This window comes from Cupressus sempervirens, chromosome 6 (assembly GCF_028749045.1).
Source record: "Cupressus sempervirens isolate cs-2001-9-10 chromosome 6, ASM2874904v1, whole genome shotgun sequence".
Taxonomy (NCBI): domain Eukaryota; kingdom Viridiplantae; phylum Streptophyta; class Pinopsida; order Cupressales; family Cupressaceae; genus Cupressus; species Cupressus sempervirens.
Genome location: NC_143123.1, coordinates 697,305,471 through 697,316,565, shown reverse-complemented (window position 1 = coordinate 697,316,565; position 11,095 = coordinate 697,305,471).

The window sequence follows — 11,095 nt, the reverse complement described above, 5'->3', positions numbered from 1 at the left end:
AATCTTAGATCACTTCTCAGCTCATATCATTGCCTCACTTTTATTCTCTTTAACTCTTGACAACTTTCCCTCCTTTCAAGCTTTGCCTCCTTGAGTCTCCATGCTCCATGTACTAGTGTAATCATCTCTCTCTCTGACCACTTGTCAAAGCAGAGCCTCTGTGCTTTATTCTTCCTTCTCCTATATGTCTTCTCCTTGACACCCTTCCAATCAATTCATAATTTTGCACACTAGCATCTCTTGCTTCTTGGTCTGTGACTTCTTAAATAAAAATCTAGAATTCATTTTGTTGTTCGATTCTTCCCTTCTTTAATTTCAATTGATATGGATTAGGTAGGATTCATTGAATCCAACCCATATTTTGTTTCTTCTAAGAGCATCATGAAGAATCCTCTTGAATTTGCTCAAAAATGGTTTACATAAAAATATGTGTGACTAACTCATCATCCTTATCCTCCAACTGGTTCACAAAATTCAAGGTAACAACTTTTTTGGCTCAAATTTGGTGAATCTTTGAATTTTAAAATAATGCATAAGATTGGCACTATTAAAATTCTATTGCTCGGCACATACTTTGTTACTCGGCACCAACTACATTTTTACTGATTCTCAGCACTTGAAGTTCACTCGGCACCAACTAAGATTTTTCGATGCTCAGCACCTAAACTTCACTCTACACTGACTAAGATTTTCTGATGCTCGGCACCTAAAATTCACTCGACACCTTAAGTTAACATAGCACATATTAGATTTTTCATTTGTTTGGCTCCAATTGAAAATTTGCTCAGCTTCAACTAGCTTGCTTGGCACCCACTGATGAACTTAGTTTAATCTTTGCAATCAACCTTGTTACAACTTCTTCCTCCAATGTTTCTAAGTGTGACCAACCTTTGTATCTTCAAGTATGTTATCAATAAATAATTTAACCATTGTCTTGACTAATCCTTGCACTTCATTACAATATCATAACTCAACCTTTCCCTTAGGTGTTCTTGTTACATCTTGTTCATCAAATCCTCTTCATCAATCAACTATAAGAAAGTACTTGGATCTTATAAGAAATTGTTGAAAATATTATTTTAACAATAATCTCCCTCTTTGACCTTCAACAATGATCTTTTCAATCAGATTTCCAACAATCTCCCTCTTTGGTATTGATGGCAAACCAAACTGATCAACCATCAGACCAAACTATTCAACCAAATTATCAACATGCTAACTAGGTTAGAATAGTAAGTCAAATGCCAAAAACTAATTGTGTTACCATCAATTTTCACATCTCCCTCTTTTGATCTACTATCCTGATTGCTTTATTTCTGTTTCTCCCTCTTAGCTACTGTATCCTCTTTCTTACATTTTCCCCCTCTGAATGCATTGATCATCTTCTACTATTCTCTATTTTGATCAGCTTATTTCTCCCTCAATATTTCATTTGAATAGTTTCTGCATTTTCTCCCTCTTTCTTCATTCTTTATTAGTTTATACATTTTCTCCCTCTTGCTTCATTCTTTATCTTCTCATTAGTTGTTGATTAGTTTTATGCTATTTCTCCTTCTTTGACAATAATGCCAAATACATATTATTTGAGCATCAAATTATGCAAGTGTAGCATTTGTAGGTTCTTTCACTTTCTCCCTTGCTCACCTTTCTTCTGACTGATTTGGAACTCCATCACTTCAATTACTTTAGGCATGAGTCCTAAAGTAAATATCCTCTACATTAGTGTGCAATATTTCAACAATCAATTCTTATGATGCAGGGCAGTCTTTCTTTTACCTCAAGTAGCCTTGGCTAGGGGTATCACCCCTAACTTACCTCTAAGATACTCAAAAGCATCTTTAGGTAGTAATTTTGTGAAGATGTTAGCAATTTCTTCCTTTGAGCTAAAATATTTTATCTTCACTTGTTTGTCTTCCACCAATTCTCTTACATAGTGATACTTGATTGCAATGTGCTTGGTTTTAGCATGCATTATAGGGTTCTTTGAGATGTTGATAGGACTTGTATTATCACAATAAAGTATCATAGGCTTATTTATCTCTTCCTTCATACCTTGCAACAAATTTTTGATCCATAAAATATTGGTGCAATTGATAGCAGTTGAAACATATTCAGCTTCTGCTATGGACTGTGAGGTACAACTTTACTTTTCACTGGTCCAAGTAATCAATCCCTTTCCCAAGAAAAGTGCTCCTCCACTGGTGTTTTTTTTCTCATCAATATTACCTCTTCAATTTGCATCAGTGTAGGCTTTTATCTCAAACTTTTCACTCCTCTTGTAGTACAAACCAAAGTCATCAGTTTCTTTTAGGTACCTCGGTATTCTCTTCACTCTCATCAAATGATTTTCTCTTGGATTTCCAAAAAAGCTTGCCACTATTCCAATAGCTAATGCAATGCTTGGTCTACTATGTACAACATATTGCAACTTTTCAATCATTGATCTATACATTTTTTGATTCACTTCAGCTCACTCATCATTCTTTCATAACATATGTCTTGTTGCCATTGGTGTGCTAACTAGTTTTGAGTCTTCCAATTCAAATGTCTTGAGTATCTCCTTGTTGTATTTTGATTGGGTCACAAATATGCCATGCTTCAATTTATGTACTTGTAATCCAAAAAACAATTTGATTTCTCCAAACATTGACATCTCAAACTCATGTTTCATTTGATCAGCTAAATCTTTGCAGAGACCATCCTTTCCTCCAAATATTATATCATCAACAAAGATTTCTAATATCAAAATGTTAATTACCTTTTTTTTCTTTAATTTACAAGTTGTTGTTGTCATCTATTCTCTCAAAACCAATCTTTACAAGATATTTGTGCAGTCTCTCATACCATGCTCTAGGTGCTTGCTTCAAACCATAAAGTGCCTTATGCAATTTACAAACCATATCCTTGTTGTTGTCATCAACAAATCCCTCTAGTTGTTCAATGTAGACTTCCTCTTCTATTATTCCATTCAAAAAAGCACAGTTTACATTTATTTGGTAGACTTTGAAACCTTTGTAAGTAGCATATGAAAGCAATGTTCTTACTCATTCCATTCGTGCAACAGGGGAAAATGTTTCTCCATAATCCAATCCTTCTTCTTGTGCATAGCCTTTGCAAACTAGTTTGGCTTTATTTCTTGTTATCTCACCATCCTCATCAAGTTTGTTCCTAAACACCCATTTGGTACCAATTACATTCTTATCAACCAGTCTCGCAACTAGGGTTCAGGTTTTGTTCTTCTCAATCTAATCTATCTCTTCTTCCATAGCTTTATACTAGTCATCATCTTGTAGTGCATCTTTTACTAATTTGGGTTCAACCTTTCTCAGCAGACATGATTCATTCCGTAGTCTATTCCTTGTCATTGGTCTGGCATCCTTGTCTCCAACAATTTGATCTCTAGGGTGACGTCTTCTTACATACTTGGCTAACCTTGGTTCTATCCTTATTTCCCAGTTTGATCCTTCAGCTTCAAAGTCATTTTGTTCTTCTTCATCTAGTACTTCATCATTTCTCTCTTGTGCACTAATTTTAGAGTCAGAATGTGCATTTCCTTCATTTTGCAACACAACTTCTAAATGCAACTCGACATTCACTAGCTGTGACTCGGTTGATACTAAAATTTGTTGTTGATTCCCAATTTTGTTGGAAACATTATCTTCAAAAATCATTCCATCATAGAAGTATACAAAGGATCTATAATATTTTGATTTCTTGGACTCATCAATTTGGATTTTTGCATGCTCATAAAAAATTTATATTTGCACTCTCCACAATTTTGTTAGTGTTAGTATTCAAACACTTATATGCTTTGCTTCTAATGGAGTATCCAAGGAATATGCCTTCATCACTCTTTGCATCAAACTTGCCATTTCTAGTATCTTTAAGAATATAACATTTACAACCAAAGACTTTGAAATCTTTTACATTAGGTGAGTAACCATACCACAATTCAAAACATGTTGCATTTGTACCTTTCTTGACTTGGACTCTATTTAGGGTGTAAAAAACAATACTTACAACTTCTCTCTAGTATTTTAGAGCAACATTTTTCTCCATCACCAAGGTTCTTACATAGTCTATTACTGATCTACTTCTTCTTTCAGCAATACCATTCTATGGGGGAGTTCTTGGTGTTGATGTTTTGCTTTTGGTGCCTTTATCATTGCAAAATATCTCAAATTATTTTGATGTAAATTCACCTCATTTTTCTGATCTTATGCATTTCAAACTCTTCCCTATTTCCTTCTCAACTCTAGCCAAATACCACTTAAACATTTGAAATGCATTAGATTTTTTCTTTAAGAACATATCAGTCATCATCCTAGAATAGTCATCTACAAATAACATTATTTATTTTTCTCATAGGTAGCTTTTCACTTCTATTGGACCACATAATTCTGTGTGGACTAACTCTAGTACTTCTTTGGAAATGTATGTTTTGCTTATGAAACTAGACTCAATCATCTTCCCTAGTTAACATTGTTTGCACATTATACTTTCAGGCTTCTTTAGTTTAGGCAAACCTCTGACTTTCTTATTTTTTCTTATCCTAATTAGATTATCAAAGTTAATAGGACACAACCTTTAATGCCATAGCCACACATCATCAAGTCTAATAACAAGACAAGTTGCATCTTCCATATCTAGGTAAAACAAATTACTCCTAGTTTGTTCACCTTTTCCATCAGATTTCCATCAATGTCATAGATCTTGGTAATTTTGTTTCCAAATTTAACTTTGCAACCTACATTGCCTAACTATGATACACTCAGTAAATTATAGTTCAATCCTTCAACATAGTATGCATTATCACATGAGATTTTCTCTATAAGTTTAATTGAGCATTTTCCTTTGATTTGACATGGAGCATCATTATCAAATCTAACACTATTTCCATCATATTAGATAAAGGTAATGAGCTTACTTTTATCTCTTGTCATGTGATGTGAGCAACCACTGTCTATGATCCACTTGTCATTCTTGTTCACACAAGTCACCAGTGATGTAGCCTCATCTTCATTAGATTCATCCTTCATGGCCACATAGACTACTTCATCACCATTCTCATCAGAATCTTCTTCAACAATGTAGCATCTTTTTCCTTTGTCCTTATTATCTTTGTAATCATTTTCTCTCTTGTTCTTGTACTTGTTTCCTTCTTTTTAGTTCTTCTTTTGTGTACACCTTGCAGCAATATGACCTACTTCATTGCAATTAAAATAAATGATAGGCAGCTTACCTTTGATTTTACTTTTGCCTCTATGGAATCTCCTTGCTAGTAGTTCTTCCAATTGTTCCACATCTACCTCATCTATGTGGCAATCACTAGATGCATGTTTTCATCTTCTTCTCTTCTTGTTTGATGTCACCTCCTCTATGTCTTTCAATGTCAGCTTGGCCTTGAAAGCAGATTCAAGGTTCTTAGGTTTGTAGTTGTCAAAATTGGATAGTTCAAATGCAGTAAGTCTTCCCACTATTCCTTCAAATGCAATAAGTCTAGAAAACTCAAGGACCATGAGCTTAATTAACCCACTCATGATTTGGAACTCGCGGTTGTAGTGCATGCCCTTGTCCATTAGAGGCATTTTCTTTTGGGACATAGGTTTGAGCTACATAGAGATCATAGGAGCTTGCAGCATATCTTTACTCAACCAAACCTAAATGCACGATAGTGTCATTGGATGGAGATCTTGTGTAAGTATGACTTTGATGTTCATTACATTAAAGGGAAGGAGACTATCATCACAAATTATTTGAGCAGAAGGCAAGATGAGGTATCAGTTTTGTCATTGGGAGTGGATTTGCAAGGCCGTATCTTGGAGGCCTTGCTTAGTGACACTTGGTATTAGGAGGTGAGCATAGAGATCAAGTCCAGACATACCCTTAATGGATGTTTTTAATTTATATGCTTGAGTTTGATGGACTATTGCATCACATGAGGCGTATCTATGTACCCGTGTTAGGTGATCTTTGTACCTTGGTTTTGTCTAAAGTGCATTGTGCACCATATTTTGCACATCCTAGTGTTAAGAAGATGCATGTTGATCTCAAACAACTATACTTTGGGGTAGGGGTGAGACATGATGTTGCTGATTTTGTTGCTAGATTTCTTGAGTGCCAGAGAGTGAAGCCAGAGCATCAGCATCTTGCAGGTCTTTTGCAACCACACACTATTCCAGAGTAGAAGTGGGATATGATATCTATTGATTTTATGACAGGGTTTCCTATGTCATCATGAAGACATGATTATATCATGGTGATAGTGGAAAAGTTTTCCAAGGTAGTACATTTTTCACCCATGAGAGCATCCTACAAAACTTCTTCTTTAGTGCATGTTTTCTTGGCAGATATTGTCCATTTGCATGGGATTCCTCATCAGATCATTTTAGATAGAGATCTAGTGTTTACTTCTATGTTGTGGATGTCAATTTAGCATGCTTTGGGTGTGTAGCTCAATATTAGTTTGGCCTATCACCCAGAGACTAATGGTCAGACTAGGAGAGTGAATCAAGTTTTGGAGTATATGTTTCGCATGTATGTTATGGATAGGAAAGTGAAGTGGGAGGACTATTTTTACCTTTTTGAGTTTGCATACAACAACAGGTATCATAGTTCTCTTGGCATGTCACCTTTTTAGGCCTTGTACGATAGACCATGCCAAACCCCTTTGAGTTGGGATCATATAGAGGACTGAGTTCTTTTGGGTCTAGAGATGCTTTAGGATATGGAGCAGTAGGTTGTTCATATTAAGGAACATTTTCTTACCACTCAGGATAGTCATGCAGGTGCCCATAGGTTGGATTGTCACTTTTCTATTGGTGACAGGGTGTTTTTGAGAGTGCATCCAATGAAGAGCCCCATCCATTATGGAAAAGGCTCTAAGTTGGTGCCATGTTTTTTTGAACCTTTTGAGATCCTCAAGAGGATTGGTCTTGTTGCTTATCGACTAGCGTTTCCACTTAGCCTATCATGCATTCATGATGTTTTACATGTTTCTATTTTGATGCAGTATATTCTAGACGTGACCCATGTTCTTGATTGGGATGCTTTACAGGTAGCAGATGGGCAACTTACTTTGGAGCCCATTTGTATCCTACACTAATGGAGGCTGACCTTGTGAGGTCAAGACATAGAGCAGGTAAGGGTCCAATGGGACCCGAGTGATGAGACCTCTGCGACTTGGGAGGATACTTCACAATTGAGGTGATTGTACCCCTACCTTTTTGCTGGCTTCTAGGAGTAAGCCTATGCTAGTGGGGGGGGGATGTAGTGCCTCTCATGTTTATAGTCTGTACCTTTTCTATTTTATTTTGTACCTTATGATGACCTAAGGGTCAGATGTTATACTTTGACTCAGTTCCATAGATGATATGCTGCTATGTTGTTCAGTTTATCATTTTGCATGTTGATGCTATTTTGAGATGACAATAGATCTATGATGATATCTAGTTTTATGGTTTATGGGACATATTTGTTGAGTATGTTATGAGATGGATTCTATGTTATGGTTATTTACTTCATTCTTGTATCTTTATGCTTTCTACAAATGTGAGTGATGTAAATGGATTAAATAGGTATTTTAAAACATGTTGCTTCGGCTATGATATCATATGCAATTGCACTTGATTGTGTGTTTTAGTGTGCATGAATTATATTCCTGGCAATGGCCTATGGAGTTAGTGATTTAGCTATTCATATTTTACCAATGCCATCCCTGTATGGTCGATGTACCCTTATTTTACTTATTTAAATTAAAAACTTTCAATGATTAGTAAATCCGAACTCATCCACATTATGTGATTAGACCCGTGAGCATGTCTATGCATTTAGAGGTTCCCTCTGTCGTGAAAGTGTTAAATAATTTTTTGTAATTTTGAGTTTTTGGGCTTTAAATCTTTTTGGATTAAATTTTTGGCAACTTTTCCTTAGGTGAATCTCCATTATGGATAATAACCTATTTTCATTTGGATCAAATCAGAGTTTAGCTTCTCTAGCTTGCTATTTGCCATAATCGACTATTCACTTGAAAAGTGAATAAGTATTGGAAAAGTGATTTGATTATTCACTTCTCACATTTTAGAAATAGAATTTGAGAGTAAATTTGAGAAAACCTCTTTTGAAGGATTGGCTTTTTATTTGTTTTGGGAGCTGTGAGCATGGGAATTTCATGAGATCAATCTCATTAGATCTGGCTCGGGAAGACCTTGCTTTGCTGTCACTTTCGAAAAATTCAGTAGGGTATTTGTTTTATCTGGCTATTTTCAGTATTTTCCCCTTTGTTGATAGGTAGGGCTTTCTAGTTTTATTGCTTTTACTTTGTTTCAGCTTCCATTTCTTTTAGCAGTATGTTAGGAGGTTGAGAACTAGTTTTCCCCTCTGTTTCTGTATGCTAGTTCTTCCTAGTTGGTCGGGTATGAATGTTTTCCATATTTTTGAAATGGGGGTTTGGATTTTTGACCCGTTATGCTGGCTATTTTTGCATATGGTGTCCAATTTGAGTTATTTTTGAATTTTCAAGATTTTTGCACCTAAAGGCCAAATGGGTTTTAATTTTAGAATTTTTCCAAAATTTGGGGTTTTTCCCTCATTTTGTGTGCCACCCTATTTTCTTGGGTTTTTTTGGCACAATGTGGGTCATGGACTTGGATAATCTATTTGGATATCTGTCAAACCACTTTTGCACTTTATTGTTGGAATGCACTTGCTCACATGAAAATGCACTTCTTTGCTTGGTACTATGCACTTCTTCACATGAGAATTTGGTATTCTTTGCCTTCACACAAAAAATAGGAGCTACCTAGGGTTGTCAAAGAAAAGTTTAGAAATTTTTTTTGGACACCCTTTTAGGTTTTATACCTTCCTAGTTGAAAACAAATTTTCTAGGGGTTTAAAATATATCGTTTAAGTATAATTTGATGTATATTTAATAATTTCTTATACTTAAGATATATTTTTATATATGTGATGATTCATTTGAGATAGTTTCTAGACCTCTACGTGCTAAGATAAAGATTCTAGGAAATTTTAGGGCTTCAAAAATTTAGACTTAGCCAAATTTCAAGGCTTCAAGATTTCAGCCTTAGCCTACTTTTAGGAATATGCTTTTGTCTTTACGCTTGGTTGATCTCTTATGTTTTTTTTGGTTATTTTTTGGTCTGTGGTGACATTTGGATATCCGTTGGTGTTGGATGTTTCTTAGTCTTCTGTTGCGACCTTTTTTTCTGTGTAGGTTTTTATGATGTGCACTTACACTTGGTTTTAAAAATAAATTATTTTTCTTGTATCTTATCTTTGTTCCAAGGATCTCTGACTGAGGCATTACATTTGGTATCAAAGCCCATCTTGCAACATTGGAATCTTTTTGTTATGCTTCCACTATGGTTTTGATTTCTATTGTGTACTATTATATTATGTTTCATTATTTGATATCTCTTGAGTTCATGTTTTAGCTCTTATGCTTGTGATCCTTATGTTTGATTTTTCCTTGTTGTTTCCATAGGGATGCCTTGTTGGTCATGTTGAGGAGTGCCAATAGGATCATAATTAGGAAGAGGGATCTCATCATGGGGATTTCCATCACTCTGAGCATAGAGAGGAGGAACATGAACATGAGCATTCTCTTACTCCACTAGGTTGCAGAGGGCACCATTAGGGTGGTTGAGATTGTGACAGTGAGGATTCCATCGGATTGGACATCATGAAGTTCCTTCAGAGTTCTAGACTGCCACCGTATGATGGCAAGGGAAGTGGCCTCAAAGCTGAGAATTGGTTGTTGGACATGGAGTGCTACTTCACCATGTATCCATACTCAACCAACATGAAGGTCCATTATACAATTATGTAGTTGCAAGACCACAGTTCCATTTGGTGGAATATTGAGAGTCAGAAGTTGTAGGTTAGTGTTGTAGATCTCACCTGAGACATCTTTGAGGAGAGATTATGAGAAATATTATTCTCTCCTCAATTCAAAGAGGCCCGTGCTAATGAGTTCCATGTGATCTAGCAAGGAAACATGACAGTGGATCAGTACGAAATCTGATTCTTTGAACTTAGGTAGTATTCATGCTACAACAATGATGATTTTCTTTTAGCTCATCATTTCATCCAAGGCCTTAAGGATTCCCTCATTGGAGAAGTCTACATGCATCAGCCTAGGACTCTTGCTCTTACTATTGAGAAGGCACATATTGCTGAGGAAAATCTGGCTAGAGGTTTCAATAGTAGAGTTAGTTCTCAAAACTAGAGTGCAAAGAATTTAGTTTAGGATGCACAATATTTTCAGTCCTTAGGGAAGGGATAGACCCAGTCAACAACCTCTTAGGGTGGTTCTCATCATAACCAATAGAAGGGTTATTGGACCAAAGGTGGTCAATCTTCTGGTACCTCAAGAAAGAAAGGAGATAATCAGAATCGAGGACACAAATCTTAGTAGGATCATCCTCTGCAGAGTGTTCAGTAGAATTCTAGTAGCGGTAGTGCACCTTAGGACCATTGAAATTCTGGTGCTCAGCACATACTATGTTGCTTGGCACCAATTATATTTTTACTGATGCTCGGCACTTGAAGTTCACTCGGCACTAACTAAGATTTTCTGATGCTCAGCACCTAAACTTCACTCAGCACCAACTAAGATTTTTTGATGCTTAGCACATAAAATTTACTCAGCACTTGAAGTTCACTTGGCACACATTAGATTTTTCATTTGTTCAGCTCCAACTAAAAATTTGCTCAGCTTCAACTAGTTGTCTTAGCATGCACTGATGAACTTAGTTTATGCTTTTTAGTCAACCTTGTTACAACTTCTTCCTCTAATGTTTCTAAGTGTGACCAACCTTTGTATCTTCAATTATGTTATCAATACATCATTTAACCATTGTCTTAACTAATCCTTGCACTTTATTACAATACCATAACTCAACCTTTCCCTTAGGTGTTCTTGTTACATCTTGTTCATCAAATCCTCTTCATCAATCAAGTAAGTGATAGTACTTTGATCTTATAAGAAATTTGCATTCCTACAAATAGTAGGTTTGACATCAATGACAAAACAATGATTGAAAGAATTCTTTTAACAACAATCTCCCTCTTTGAC